The sequence below is a fragment of the Oncorhynchus nerka genome, linkage group LG15 (assembly GCF_034236695.1).
Source record: "Oncorhynchus nerka isolate Pitt River linkage group LG15, Oner_Uvic_2.0, whole genome shotgun sequence".
NCBI classification, from domain to species: Eukaryota; Metazoa; Chordata; class Actinopteri; order Salmoniformes; family Salmonidae; genus Oncorhynchus; species Oncorhynchus nerka.
The window spans coordinates 33,446,374-33,461,478 of record NC_088410.1 but is presented as its reverse complement, the minus strand read 5'-3'; positions in this window follow the sequence as shown (position 1 = coordinate 33,461,478).

Below are 15,105 nucleotides of genomic sequence, written 5' to 3'. Positions count from 1 at the left end.
ACAGTGGCCTCCGTCATTCTTAAATCAAAGATGTTTGAAACCACCAACACTCTTCCTACAGCTGGCCGCTTGACCAAACTGAGCAGTCAGGGGAGAAAGGCCTTGGTAAGGGAGGTGACCAAGAACCCGATGGTCACTCTGACAGAGCTCTAGAGTTACACTGTGGAGATGGAAAAACCTGTCAGAAGGACAACCATCTCTGCAGTGCTTCACCAATCCGGCCTTTATGGTACTGGCCAGACGGAAGCCACTCCTCAGTAAAAAGCCCATGACAGCCTGCTTGGAGTTTGCCAAAAGGCACCTAAAGACTCTCAGACCATGAGAAACAAGATTCTCTGGTCTGATGAAAACAAGATTGAACTCTTTGGCCTGAATGCCAAGCGTCACGTCTGGAGGAAACCTGGCACAATCCCTATGGTGAAGCATGGTCAAATCAAATAATTTTTATTTATAAAGCCCTTCTTACATCAGCTGATATCTCAAAGTGCTGTACAGAAACCCAGCCTAAAACTCCAAACAGCAAGCAATGCAGGTGTAGAAGCACTGTGGCTAGGAAAAATTCCCTAGAAAGGCCAAAACCTAGGAAGAAACCTAGAGGAACCAGGCTAAGAGGGGTGGCCAGTCCTCTTCTGGCTGTGCCGGGTGGAGATTATAACAGAACATGGCCAAGATGTTCAAATGTTCATAAATGACCAGCATGGTCAAATAATAATAATCACAGTAGTTGTCGAGGGTGCAGCAAGTCAGCACCTCAGGAGTAAATGTCAGTTGGCTTTTCATAGCCGATCATTAAGAGTATCTCTACCGCTCCTGCTGTCTCTAGAGAGTTGAAAACAGCAGGTCGGGGACAGGTAGCACGTCCGATGAACAGGTCAGGGTTCCATAGCCGCAGGCAGAACAGTTGAAACTGGAGCAGCAGCACGGCCAGGTGGACTGGGAACACCTGGTCCTAGGGCTCAGGTCCTCCGAGAGAAAGAAAGAGAATTAGAGAGAGCATACTTAAATTCACACAAGACACCGGATAAGACAGCAGAAGTACTCTAGATATAACAAACTGACCCTAGCCCCTCGACACAAACTACTGCAGCATAAATACTGGAGGCTGAGACTGGAGGGGTCAGGAGATGGTGGTGGGAGCATCATGCTGTGGGGATGTTTTTCAGCGCCGGGGACTGGGAGACTAGTTAGGATCGAGGGAAAGACGAACAACGAAATCCTTGATGAAAACCTGCTTCAGAGCTCTCGGGAACACAGACTGGGGTGACGGTTCACATTCCAACTGGACAATGACCCAAAGCACACAGCCAATGCAGGAGTGGCTTCAGGACAAATCTCTGAATGTCCTTGAGTGTCCCAGCCAGAGCCCGGACTTGAAACCAATAGAGCATCTCTGAGGAGACCTGAAAATATCTGTGCAGCGACGCACCCCATCCAACCTGACAGAGCTTGAGAGGATCTGCAGAGAAGAATTGGAGAACCTCCCCAAATACAGGTGTGCCAAGCTTGTAGCGTCATACCCAAGAAGACTCAAGGCTGTAATCACTGCCAGAAGTGCTTCAACAAAGTACTGAGTAAAGGGTCTAAATACTTATGTTAATGTGATGTCAGTTTTATTTATTTTTTATACATTTTCAAACATTTCTAAAAAAAAAACTGTTTTTGCTTTGTCATTATGGTGTATGGTGTGTAGATTAAGGGGGGAAAACAATTTAATACATTTTAGAATAAGGCTGTAAGGTAACAAATGTGGAAAAAGTCAAGGGCTCTGAATACGTTTCGAATGCGCTGTAAAGTGTAATATTGGGATGTAAACTAAAAATGTAATACATTTCAACTCTATATCTGACATGGTAGAGATTTCATAACCATGTGTGAGGTGTATATGTTTCTTTCATAGTAGATTTGTTTAATATTACCAATAAACACTCTGTTACCCTGATTTAGCCCAATGCAGTAAAAGGTTAATACATAGTATTATTAAATGGTCATTGTAAAGTATTGTGTTTTCGACTAACTACACAGCCAACTGCCTTATTCCCAGCAAAAAATAAAGCGACTTTTCCTGTATTTACCAAATCATGAGAGCAAACCACACACAAATCAGAGTTATCATAAAGTCCATCTTTAATTATATGAGCTCCATCACAACCCTGTGACTCTCAGATCAATTCAGTGTCTATCAATGAATTATCTGAGAGTCCTTACAAAACAGTTCTTGGTATCATTTATAGCCAAGACACACCCATCTCAACTCACATGACGAATAACAGATCTTAGGAACATTACAAAGGAAGACTTTACTTGAGAGAGGAGTATTCCATAGCCAGACAGCATTAGCTATAAATTATCGTTCAGTTTGCTCTCCTAAAACGAGGTTCTACTTCTCGTTCTTGGTACAACATAGTACCAAGACATTAGGATATATATCAATTGTCATTTTAGACACTCCCATTCTTGACAAGCTCACGGAGACACAGTGACTGGCACACAGACATTGTGGAGCCAAGAGATAATTGGTTCCCCCTCAATCATCCCTTCACATGGTTTAAAAGATATGTTTACACATGAAGACAAGCTTGACCTCTCCAATCTGAGGCCCAAGGATATGAAACCCTGACAGAGAACAGATAACTGCAACCGGCCAACAGTATTATCCAAAAATATACATTCTAATGACATATCTCACATAAGCATGCAATAAAAATAAGATGTTTTATCTATGTTACCCAACTATTCTGATTAATCCCCAACAGCCGTGTATCGTCAAAATTGACTTTATTAATGTTCATTTTAATTTGTGCAAATATTAATGGAGACTTTTACAGTGATAAACAAACCTGCATGTATTCAGATGAAAAGGTAACGGTCATGTAGCCCAGCTGACCGTTCAACATCTGCAGAACAGTACTTCAACATGTGAATTCATTTTAACGTAATTGGCGCGTTTGAGTAGACAGTGAACCAAAGGTTTTTGAGCAGTTTGAACAAGAACTCTGGATACTTTACTTAATGTACCAAATTTTGGCAAAACGTGTGAAATTTAGTTTCCATATAAATATTCATATTTTTGTTCAGGATAAAGATTTGACTGAGTTACAGTTCATATAAAGAAATCAGTCAAGTGAAATAAATTCATTAGGCCCTAATCTATTGATTTCACATGACTGGGCAGGGGTGCAAACATGGGTGGGCCTGGGAGGCCCACACACTTGGCCCACCCACACACTTGGCCCAGGCCCACCCACTTGGCAGCCAGCCACCCACTGGGGAGACAGGCCCATCCAATCAGAATGAGTTTTTCCTTACAAAAGAGCTTTTTTACAGACCAGAAATACTCCTCATCTCATGAAACATGGGACCAACACTTTACATGTTGCGTTTTTATATTTTTATTCAGTGTACAAAGGCTCCAGCTACAGAGTCCGACTCGGAACAAACCAGGCGTACATTCAGTTTTTGCCAAACAATGAACCTGGCACAAAAGCAACAAATTCATATGTATCAAATGTTTCTTTTTTCACGGATCAGAGCTTTTGCCATTGGCACCAGATGGAGTGAGGGACAACTTACACCTCATGCCCTTTGGCCAGCAGGGCTGTGACTATAGCACTACAGGACTGTTTTGCTAGCACAGACTATGTTCCGGGATTCATCCGATGGCATTGAGGAGTATACCACCTCAGTCACAGTAACCGTACTTACATATCCAAACCAAAAGCCATGGATTACAGGCAACATCTGCACCGAGCTACACGTTAGAGCTGCCGCTTTCAATGAGTGGGACACTAATCCGAACGCTTCTAAGTAATCCCGCTATTCCCTTAGACCAGGCCTGGACAACTCCAGTCCTCGGGGGCCAGATTAGTGTCACACTTTTGCCCCAGCCTTAGCTAACACACCTGACTCCAATAATCACCTGACTCCTGTTTAAAGGCTGTAGGGCCAGACGGATTACCAGGACGTGTACTTAGAGCATACGTGTACCAACAGGCAAGTGTCTTCACTGGCATTTTCAACCTCTCCCTGACCGAGTCTAATACCTTCATGTTTCAAGCAGACCACAATAGTCCTTGTGCCTAAGAATGCCAAGGTAACCTGCCTAAATTACCGCCCCGTAGCACTCACATCCGTAGCCATGAAGTGCTTTGAAAAGCTGGTTATGGCTCACATCAACATCATCATCCCGGAAATCCTAGACCCACTCCAATTTGCATACTGCCCCTGCAGATCCACAGATGACGCAATTGCACTTCCTGACGGGCTGCCCCCAGGTGGTAAGGGTAGGCAATAACACATCTACCACGCTGATCTTCTACACGATGGCTCCTCGGGTGCACGCTTAGTCCCCACCTGAGGCCAAGCACAACTCCAACGCCATCATTAAGTTTGCTGACGAAACAATGGTGGTAGGCCTGATCACTGACAATGATGAGACAGCCTATAGAGAGGTGGTCAGAGACCTGGCAGTGTTGTGCCAGGACAACAATCTCTCCCTCAAAGTGAGCAAGGCAAAGGAGCTGATCATGGACTATAGGAAAAAGGAGGGCCGAACACGCCCCCATTCACATCGACGGGGCTGTAGTGGAGCAGGTCGAGAGCTTCAAGTTCCTTGGTTTCCACATCACCAACAAACTATCAAGGTCCAAACTCACCAAGACAGTCCTGAAGAGGGCGCGATGACGCCTATTCCTCCGCAGGAGACTGAAAAGAGTTTATTTAGTCAATATTTTCTTAACTCTTAAAACTGCATTGTTGATTTAAAGGCTTGTAAGTAAGCATTTCACAGTAAGGTCTACACCTGTTTTCAGCGCATGTGACAAATAAAATTTGATTTGATGCCAGAGGCTTGGATCAGATACATAACTCTTACCCCCTCTTTTTTTAGAATATTCCTATCAAAGCAATGGACTCTGGGAGGGAGGAGGACGGAACGAAATTCCTGGATATATACGGGTGGAGATTCTTCTTTTTTTTTAAAGAGAAAAGGATGGCGGAGTTTGGAGAGAGTACTCAACCCAGGATGTCTCTCTGCTCTGGAGTGGAAATGCCCTCGACCTCCACAATGTTATCAGACAACTATTGTTATTATTAATATATAAACACTCCTAAAATAGATTTTACATTTAAAAAAACATGATTTTAGTATGGTTTGAAGTGTTGAAACATTCCACATTCAATGAGTGTTTATGGACTTTTTGTATGTTATTATGCAATGTTTAAAAGCTCAAGAGGCTGTATTGCCACATGTTGAAATGCTTAAGAGTCTCAAGCATGTTATCCTGTCTCCTTTCCCATGTTGAGATAACCTGGACATTAAACCTTAAATTGTCCTCACCATTCCCCATGGTCTCCATTCTAAGAGGAGATGAAGGACAAGAGGTTAATTATTAGACCACACAATGGAAAGGGGTTAATTATTAGACCACACAATGGAAAGGGGTTAATTATTAGACCACACAATGGAAAGGGGTTAATTATTAGACCACACAATGGAAAGGGGTAGGCAAACTACATGAAAGCAAAGTGAAAGAGACAATTGTAGCCTGGCAAAAGTAAACACAACACAGGACAAACTAATTTGGTGTTGTTTATTCTGTCAAAGCTTAAATTTAAAATAAGATATTGCAGGAGGGAAATCACTGCAAGGTGAAGTCAATGTGAAGTCAACATAAAGGCCTTGAGATGACACCGGTGCTGAGACATCTCCAGTGCTGTGGGATGCTTCCTGACTGGAGTTCACCTGCGTCTCTGGAGGTCCTACCAATTTGTGCTGCACCTGTGTCTCCCCTCTTCCACACCTCGTCCTGGCTCCTTGTATTTTCATCCCCAATTTGTTTCCGCAGTGCCACTTTCCTTCTAAAGCATGTCATATTGCATCATATGGAATGCCATTACATTTTAATATGGGAGTGGTGAGATAGTAGCATAAGTCTTTGTATTCCTTGTTTCTTTGTCCTCACCTGAATACATTTTTTTTTTAAATTCACCCAGATTTCTGCTCTTGCATTCATTGGGGGACAAGACACAAATCCTTTGACATGGAACATTCTTGCGCACATGTTTTCTGACGACACGCTCCCTAAAACATTTCAGCGAGAAGGCCTTTCTAATTGACATGGCCCGGGTATCCTGGAAGGATATTGACCTCATTCTGTCAGTAGAGGATGCCAGGTTATTATTTTAAAAGTGCTTTCCTCAACATCTTAAACAAGCATGCCCCATTCCATAAAAAAAAAACTATGAACAGATATAGCCCTTGGTTCACTCCAGACTTGACTGCCCTTGACTAGCACAAAAACATCCTGTGGCGTACTGTACTAGCATCGAATAGCCCCCGCGATATGCAACTTTTCAGGGAAGTTAGGAGACAATATACACAGGCAGTTAAAGCAAAGGCTAGCGTTTTCAAACAGAAATTTGCATCCTGTAGCACAGTTCTGGGACACTGTAAAGTCCATGGAGAATAAGAACACCTGCCACTGCACTGAGGCTAAGAAACACTGTCACCATCTATAAATCTACAATCATCGATCATTTCAATAAGCATTTTTCTACGGCTGGCCATGCTTTACACCTGGCTAACCCTACCCCGGTACACAGCTCTGCACCCCCCACAGCAACTTACCCAAGCCTCCCCCATTTCTCCTTCCCCCAAATCCAGATAGCTGATGGTCTGAAAGAGCTGCAAAATCTGGACCCCTACAAATGAGCTGGGCTAGACAATCTGGACCCTATCTTTCTAAAAATGATCCGCCGCAATTGTTGCAACTCCTATTACCATGCTGGTCAACCTCTCTTTCGTATCGTCTGAGATCCCTAAAGATTGGAAAGCTGCCGCAGTCTTCCCCCTCTTCAAAGGGGGACACACTCTAGACCCAAACTGATACAGACCATTATCTATCCTATCCTACCCTGCCTTTCTAAAGTCTTCGAAAGCCAAGTTGACAAATAGATTACTGACCATTTCGAATCCCACCGTACCTTCTCCTCAATGCAAGCAAAACTAAACGCTCTTCAACCGATCCCTGCCCGCACCCGCCCACCTGTCTAGCGTCACTACTCTGGATGGTTCTGACCTAGAATATGGGGATAACTACAAATACCTAGGTGTCTGGTTAGACTGTAAACTCTCCTTACAGACTCACATTAAGCATCTCTAATCCAAAATGTAATCTAGAATCGGCTTCCTATTTCGCAGCAAAGCATCATTCACTCGTGCTGCCAAACAGCCTCATAAAACTGACTATCCTACCATCCTTGACTTCGGCAATGTCATTTACAAAATAGCCTCCAACACTACTCAGCAAATTGGATGTAGTCTATCATAGTACCATCCGTTTTGTCACCAAAGCCCCATATACTACCCACCACTGTGACCTGTATGCTCTCGTTGGTTGGCCCTCGCTTCTTATTCGTCACCAAACCCACTGGCTCCAGGTCATCTATAAGTCTTTTCTAGGTAAAGTCCCGCCTTATTTCAGCTCACTGGTCACCATAGTAGTACCCACCCGTAGCACGTGCTCCAGCAGGTATATTTCACTCGTTGTCCCCAAAGCCAACTCTCGCTTCGATTTGGCTCCTTTCCTTCCAGTTCCCTGCTGTCTGTGACTGGAACAAATTTCAAAAATCACTGAAGCTGAAGTCTTATCTCCCTCACTAACTTTAAGCATCAGCTGTCAGAGCAGTTTACCGATCATTGCACCTGTCAACAAATGGAGTTCGGTTGGATATAAACTCAGCAAAAAAAAGAAACGTCCATTTTTCAGGACCCTGTCTTTCAAAGGTAATTTGTAAAAATCCCAATAACTTCACAGATCTTCATTGTAAAGGGTATAAACACTCTTTCCCATGTTTGTTCAACGAACCATAAACAATTAATGAACATGCACCTTTTGGAACGGTCGTTAAGACACTAACAGTGTTACAGACGGTAGGCAATTAAGGTCACAGTTATGAAAACTTAGGACACTAAATAGGCCTTTCTACTGACTCATCTGCGTGAACGTGCCTTCGGCATGCTGCAAAGAGGCACGAGGACTGCAGATGTGGCCTGGGCAATAAATTGCAATGTCCGTACTGTGCGATGCCTAAGACAGTGCTACAGGGAAACCGGACGGACAGCTGACCGTCCTCGCAGTGACAGACCACGTGTAACAACTCCTGCACAGGATCGGTACATCCGAACATCACACCTGCGGGACAGGTACAGGATGGCAACAACAACTGCCCGAGTTACACCAGGAACGCACAATCCCTCCATCAGTGCTCAGACTGTCCGCAATAGGCTGAGAGAGGCTGGACTGAGGGCTTGTAGGTCTGTTGTAAGGTAGGTCCTCACCAGACATCACCGGCAACAATGTCGCCTACGGGCACAAACCCACCGCCGCTGGACCAGACAGGACTGGCAAAAAGTGCTCTTCTCTGAGGAGTCTCGGTGTTGTCTTACCAGGGGTGATGGTCTGATTCGTGTTTATCGTCGAAGGAATGAGCATTACACCGAGGCCTTTACTCTGGAGCTGGATAGTTTTGAAGGTGGAGGGTCTGGGGCGGTGTGTCACAGCATCATTGGACTGAGCATGTTGTCATTGCAGGAAATCTCAATGCTGTGCGTTACATGGAAGTCATCTTCCTCCCTCATGTGGTACCCTTCCTGCAGGCTCATCCTGACATGACCCTCCAGCATGACAATGCCACCAGCCGTACTGCTCGTTCTGTGCGTGATTTCCTGCAAGACAGGAATGTCAGTGTTCTGCCGTGGCCAGCGAAGAGCCCGGACCTCAATCCCACTGAGCACATCTGGGACCTGTTGGATCGGAGGGTGAGGACAAGGGCCATTCCCCCCAGAAATGTCCGGGAACTTGCAGGTGCCTTGGTGGAAGAGTGGGGTAACATCTCACAGCAAGAACTCTCAAATCTGGTGCAGTCCATGAGGAGGAGATGCACTGCAGTACTTAATGCAGCTGGTGGCCACACCAGTTACTTTTGATTTTGACCCTCCCCCCTTTGTTCGGGGACACATTAACAGAAATGTAATAATCACATTAATGTGGAACTTGTTCAGTTTGTCTCAGTTGTTGAATCTTGTTATGTTCATACAAATATTTACACATGTTAAGTTTGCTGAAAATCAACGCAGTTGATATTGAGGGGACGTTTCGTAATGTTAGGCTACAGTATTTCTTATCTTCTGTTTTGACTGGAATTGTGTGGCCATTCTTAATCAGTGCAGCATTTATTCCAGCTCTGAAAGCAATATTTGGTCCCATATACCTAGCAGGCAATGATTACATCAAGCTTGTGACTCTACAAACTTGTTGGAGGCATTTGCTGTTAGTTTTGGTTGTCAGATTATTTTAGTTCCCAATAGAAATGAATGGTAAATTATGTATTGTCATGTTAGAATATGTTTCTAAACAATTCTACATTAATGTGGATGCTACCATGATTCTGGATAGTTCTGAATGAATGGTGAATAATGATGAGTGAGAAAGTTAGACACAAACATCATATGCCCCCCAGGAATGTTATCCTCCACTGTTATTGTAATGGTGAGGTTAGCATGTCGTGGGGGTCAGTTGGACAACTGACTAGGTATCCCCCCTTTTCCTTTCCCTTTATACACATACACTATTAATATTCAACATTTCAACATAGCTGTGGGAAGTAAGGGTGGTGCTGCAGCACTCCCTGATAAATAAAAAGTGTATTTAAAAAAATATATATAAATACTTTTTCCCCTACCAAATTACTGCACTTAGGCCTTTGTTAGTCCTGTATGAGAGGAGAAAATTACTCCTCAGAAGTGGAAGTTAAATTGTCCTCACCAGCGTTCCCCATGGCATTGTCTCCATTCTAAGAGATGAAGGGGAAAAGGGTAAGTGATTAGAAAACACAACAGAAAGGAGTAGGTCAAATACATGAAATTGAAAGAGAAAATCCTCAACAAAGAATACCCATTGTTTAACTTTGAGGAAATGTCAACATGGGAAATTCCAGATTTATCAATCCCCCCCCACACACACACACACACACTAAGCCATCATCTCACCCCGGCGTTGGTGTCTTTATGGCTGTTGGAGGAGAACTGGGCACCTTGTTTGATTCTCATTTGATAGAGGGCTTAGATTCTCATTTACAGATGTCTCATGCCAGAAGTGATAACATTTCAGATGCTTGATAGAGTTATAAGCAGCCAAACACCTCATCTAATCAAGTAGAATGAAACTAAAACTGCTTAGCTTGGCCATTTCATGGATTGTTTTTAATTGCTCAATCCCAAGGGGTTGTGAGTTACGACCTAGAAAATACAATTTGGAGGACGAGTCAGAGTCCACAGCCATAAGCAACGACAGGGATTACTCCAATTCAACATCCTGCCTGGGCTGGACATCAATAGGTTTCAGACAGACAAAGAACCCCTGAGAGAAGGGCTATCCACTGATGTCCATAGAGAGAGTCAGTGTCATGTAATGAACTGACATAATGACTCCAGACATTCTAAATGAAGTCATCAAAGGGGTGTCACCTAAAATAAGTAGATAATATCAATTTCAACTGTTTTCTGTTGGTCCTTGACCTCATAGATCTATAACTGTAATTTGTGGCTTTGTTCAAATGGAATCCATCCAGATTAACCCTGTTCCTGTTCCAGTATCTAGGTGACAGAGTGTCGGAGGTGGTGAAGAAGAGAGTGGTAGATATGCTCTTCAGCTGGACACTCTCTTTTCCCGATGAGGCCAAGATCAGTGAATCTTATCAAATGCTGAAGAAACCAAGGTAAGATTTCAACATTTTAAAATGACCCTAATGCATGTTTTCATTGGTTGTTGTCACTTTTGGCCATGGCACTCCTAACTGTGGCCTGTTTTCAGGTATTGTCACTGTTGACCCTGAGGTTCCTCTGGATAAGGCATTGATGCCGTCGCCTCCATCATGGCCCAAGAACCCTGTGTTTGAAAACGAGGAGTCGGAGTGAGAGCTTTGGATCAATGCTACTTGGGAAATATGTTTAATGTCACGAGGAAAACCTGGATTGTTTTGGAGGAAAGTGTGGAGGCGGTGAGAGTCACAAAAAGTGGTCTTATTTAGATTTTTTTGTGTGTGTCTGCGGAGCAGAAGAAGCGTGTTTTAAGACTCAAATGTATCTGACTGGAATAGTGAAAGGGATGGTGAAATGCTACATGTTGAAAAGGTGGACTTTATATTAGTTATTGCTACAGTCATAAACTGTACAGCACAAGCGGAGAAGAACTCTAAGATAATTGGAATCATTGTTTTGGCCAAACAATGAACTCGGTGCAAAAGCAACAACTTCGAAAGTGAAAGCCATGACATTTTGGTTGTAACATTCCTTTCCAATTACTGTCAGACTGTGCGTCAAAAGTTTTGAATAGCATCCATTCATCTGTAAATCCTGTATCGGAGCTTTTGCCATTGGCACCGAGATTGAGTGAAGGACAACTACAGCACTACAGATGCCAGAGGCTTGGATCATGTACATAAAGTGCTTCTGTCAAAGAACTCTTACAAATATTTAAAAAGACAGGGTATCAAAACAATGGACTCGGCTTTCATTTGGCCACAGCCAGGGCATTTTACAGTTAATATGTACAGTAATATTATTGAACTGAATCTAAATGTATTTAGGTAATTGAGTGACTACACAGCCAACCGCCCCTATTCCCATCAGAAAAAAAGACATAGCCGTGTATGGTCAAAAGTGACTTTAATGTACATTTTTATTTGTGCTAATATTAATTGAGACTTTTACAGTGATAAACCTGCATGAATTTGGATGAACAAGTAACGGTCATGTAGCCCAGCTTGACCCTTCAACATCTACAGAACAGCACTTGAAAATGTGAATTCACTAAAGCCATGTGTGCAATTTCATTCCAATTATATTTCAACAAAATTGACCTGTGGATGTAAATACATACGTGTACATTGATTGAACCACAGGTTTCCCTGTACAAGGCAGACAGTAAAATAGGCATCAGACCTGTAAGAGCGACCGTGACAGAAGTTTGAACAAGAACTCTGGATACTTTGCTTAATGTACCAAATTGTTGGCGCCAACATCGAGAATTAAAAGATTAGGCAGAACGAGAACTAGGCAGAGCTGTCATAAGGTCACTTGTCATTCTATCAGGCATAATTTAACCTGTTGCTGAAAAAGTTTCCCTTTTTAAAAAACACCCAGCACTCATTACTGGCGTTTTACAGTTATAACATTGACATGTAAAAAGTACAGATAAAAAAATTTTTAAAAATCTGATTCTCCATTACATTACAATAGTATGCCCATTCTCCAGTGTTGTAGTCTCGGTCTCGAGTCCGGTCTTAAGACCACACTGAGTGTCTCGGTCTTGTCTCCTTGTCAGATACATTTGTACTTGGTTTTGTCTCGGACAGTGAGGACTCGTAATTTCTTCCCGAGATCAACTGAGTAAAAAAACTCAGTGGGGGCAGGCCAAATATATACACTCCTTTCTTGAAACATGAATACCTGCAGTCTTTATTTCTATTATAGGCATGTTTGCACAGTGCTGAACCTATTGGACCTAGGCCTTCAGTGTGTGTCAGGTTTGTACTATATAAAAGGACAGCAATGGTAATACCAGTGCATCAGTAGAGGTTGCCGAGGGGAGGACCATTCATAATAATGGCTGGTACGGAGCGAATGGAATGGCATCAAACCATGTGTTTTGACGTACAGTGGGGCAAAAAAAGTATTTAGTCAGCCACTAATTGTGCAAGTTCTCCCACTTAAAAAGATGAGAGAGGCCTGTAATTTTCATCATAGGTACACTTCAACTATGACAGACAAAATTAGAGAAAAATATCCAGAAAATCACATTGTAGGATTTTTAATGAATCTATTTGCAAATTGCGGTGGTAAATAAGTATTTGGTCACCTACAAACAAGCAAGATTTCTGGCTCTCACAGACCTGTAACTTCTTTGCCTATACTCACTTCCTCATCCCCACTGATGTGTATCAAAGTAGTGTAGTGGAGGTATACGACTCTTCAAGTATGTAGTACAATAGTGAAATAATGCACAAAGTAGCCTACACAATCCCAAAGCATGTGAAATATATTCACATGCGCGCCACATTCATGGTCTAGTTTCATCAGAATATCATCTGCAGGCAGTAAGAGCGCTCAGCCCTCAACCGGTTTTGGCATGGAGCAGCTCACAGAAGAATATCATCTGCAGGCAGTAAGAGCGCTCAGCTCTCAACTGGTTTTGGCATGGAGCAGCTCACAGAAGAATGACATCTGCAGGCAGTAAGAGCGCTCAGCTCTCAACTGGTTTTGGCATGGAGCAGCTCACAGAAGAATGACATCGGTAGCAGGTAGGAAAGACGTTTCAACTGATGATATCTACCGGTAAATGACAACTTAAGGCAACAATGGGCATGCATACCAGATACTGTAAAAGATTGGTCCAAAGTCTTGGTTCGTCATCTTTTTGTGATTCGCAATTCAGTCATGTGCTGTTTGCATCAGGGGTGTATGCATGAATGGGCTTGGGTGGACACAGGCCAACCCACTGGGGAGCCAGGCCCTGACCAATCAGATTGAGCAAAAACAAAAAACATTATCATTACAAAAATACTACTCAGACCTCAAATGGTCTCCTGATGTGGTTTAAGCAAAATTAATTTAAAAAAACAGGATTTTTTCCCACAGGGGGCCTTTCCTTTGCTGGGTGGGCCGTTGGAGAAATGTTTGCCAAAATAAGAGTATACCTACCTCTCCAGGCACCACTACACCACTGCATAGGGCTGATGGACAGCAGTCACATACAGCATGCTGTTAAAGGATAAGCTGTTCATTCACTTGAACATAATAAGCCAGTAGTTCACAATCAGAAGAATTAAAAAAAAACACAACTATTAGGCTAAGCATTTCCCAATCGAAATTTACCAAAACGAAACTATCACTTCCCATTGCAAAACACATGACCAAAAGAGAAAATCAAGACCAAAAATGAGCCTGATTTCAACATCTAGAAAATAGACATTTTCAATGTCGGTAAAATACGTATTTTCAACAACAGGACAATAAGTATGTTCAACTTTAATTCAGAACCCAAAATAAACCTGATTTCAACATCCTGAAAGTACTGCTCGCTATTGAGCAGTGAGCTGTTGGCCTTCAAGAAGGCAGAGTTTCCATAAGTTTTTTGTAAAAATGGTCCCACCCATTATAAGTCCAAATGTGATTGGTTGATTCCACTGTCACTCCAAAATGTTTCCCTATCTAGGTTATGATGACCTAGCCAATAGCACACTTAGGTGTGGTAAGGCTAGGAGGCCCCACCTGACAGCTAGGTCGCCTCGTCCCTCTGCTCTGGAGTGGGAATGGCCTCGGCCTCCATAGCATTATCTAAACATGGGAATAGAAACAAGATAACATGCTTGAGAGTCAAGCGTTTGAAAATGTGATAACATACACAGAAATCAGCCTATATACACAAACGCTCCATAAATGTTCAACATTTCAACATAGCCGCAGGAAGTCGGGGTGCTGAGGATTCTGCAGCACTCCCTGATAAATAAATACATATATTTTATATAGAAATATTTTTTTCAAAATGTACACCAAATTACTGCACTAGGCCTTTATTGCCCCAGTATGAGAGGAGAAAAATACTTGTCAGCAGAGTGAATAAAAATACTCCTCAAAAGTGGAAGTTAAATTGTCCTCACCAAAATTCCCATTGTCATTGTCTCCATTCTAAGAGGAGATTAATGAAAAGGGGTAAGTTATTAGAAAACACAACAGAAAGGAGTAGATTATTCTAATTTATTGCCTGGGAATTGTCTGGCTAATCACCAAGTGATCGAGGGTTTACATTCTAATTTACGGACATCGCATGCCTGAAGTGATAACGTTTTAAATGCTTGATAGAGTTATAAGAATCCAAACACCTCACCTATTCAAGTAGAATGAAACTAAAACTGCTTAGCTTGACCATTTCATGGATTGACCGTACCGCTCATAGTTCCCAGCCATAAACAACGACAGGGAACAGTCCAATTCAACATCCAGCCTGGGGGGGGCAAGCCAAAAACAGTCTCCCCACCTGACCTTTC